The following is a 1,602-nucleotide window of genomic DNA, read 5'->3' as shown; positions in this document are numbered from 1 at the left end:
CTGTGAGTGAGTGAAGACAAAGCAAATGCTGATTAGCGAGCAGAAGAACATATTAGCCTTATTTCCTTCATCTACTAAATGGTCATAAAAATCAAAATAGAAAATAGAATATAAATATACATGTGAAATAATAAGTACTATTTTATAAACATTCTTAACATTTCAGGCCAGACATTTGTTTATTTTGAAAATAGCCCACTGGGTTTAGAAAATTCAGGGCAGTGTTATGGGTAGCCTTAGCAAAGCATGACACCCAGTAATGTGGAAATAGCATAGGATGTTGAATCAGATCCGTCTGGGTTTGGATCCTGGCTTGGTCATGCAATAGTTTTGTGACCTGGGCCATGTTATTTATCTCCATGGTCCCCACATTTCTTTTCTGCAAAATCAGGATGACATATGTTGACATCCCAAAATTATAGTGAGGATAAAATAAGCAAATTTATGAAAAGCAGTTGGCACAATGGCTGGCACATGGTATAGGTTCAACAGGAGATTGTTTTAAACATCTAGAATCGGACAAAAGATTTGACAATTTTCTGTTTTCTGTGTGAAAATTTTCCTCTTTGGTGGTAGAGCTGCTTTTGACTGGACTGCACATAAAGCCTGATGCATCCTTACTATACTGGCCATGGGAAATACTGTTTCAGATGGAGTGGAATGAGTACATCTTCAGCAGTCAGGACCACTAGGCTCTATTCTGTTCTCTTTCACTAATGAGACCTGGGACGTTGGGAACCTCATTTCATTTCTCTAGTTTTTAGTTTGCACATCTGCAAAATGTTAATGCACATTTCAGGGGAACTTTATTAGCCCTCTAATAATTAGGACATGCTTGGTACTCTCTAGAGCATTATGAAAATATAAGATATCACTTCTGTTATTAGTTCACCTAGCTGTCTTTAAACTGGCCTCTTGTTTAGCTTTTCGAATTCTTTCTAAACTTCAGGGTCAAAGTCATTCCACTTGTAGGAAGTCTTCCCTCTCCCCCAACTCTTCAAAATATCCCCCATCTCTAACTTCTCATAGCCCTCTCTGCTTGGACCACTCGGTTGGCAATTGGAGTAACTGCTACGTAGTGTTAGTTATTTCTCCCTGTTTGTAAATCATGTCTCCCTGACTCGATATTGGCAATGCCTCTTACACGTTATTCTGAGTCTTTCATGGCCCTTATCCGTGCAGCCCTCATAGGGGACAGTTAAAAAAATATATTTTGGTTGATTGGTTTTCTGTGCACACGTGTGTATGTGTGTGTGTGTGCTGTTCAGGCTTACTAATTTTCATTTAGGACCAAAATATTTTTATTTAAAATGTATTTATTTCTTTGGGTAATACATGCTTATGGCTCAAAATTCAAAAGATTCAGAGTATACTTCTGTGAACCAGTATATTGTTACCAGTGCTTTGATGGTCCTAGCCAGAGCCAGTCTGTATAACCCCTTTTCCTTATAATAGTAGATTTCTCTTATATATCCTTGTATTTTTGCTTAATGTATTGTGGATAAACATCTGATTTTTTCTTTATCAGTATTAAAGAGTTGCCTCTTTTTGTGGCCTCTTTTTTGGTATTTTATAGTTTAAGCAATCACTTTTTTTTTATTT

Source organism: Propithecus coquereli, unplaced genomic scaffold, assembly GCF_000956105.1.
Source record: "Propithecus coquereli isolate 6110/MARCELLA unplaced genomic scaffold, Pcoq_1.0 Scaffold58, whole genome shotgun sequence".
In the NCBI taxonomy this organism is placed as follows: Eukaryota; Metazoa; Chordata; class Mammalia; order Primates; family Indriidae; genus Propithecus; species Propithecus coquereli.
The sequence above is the reverse complement of the archived record's forward strand: the minus strand, read 5'-3'. Positions refer to the sequence as shown.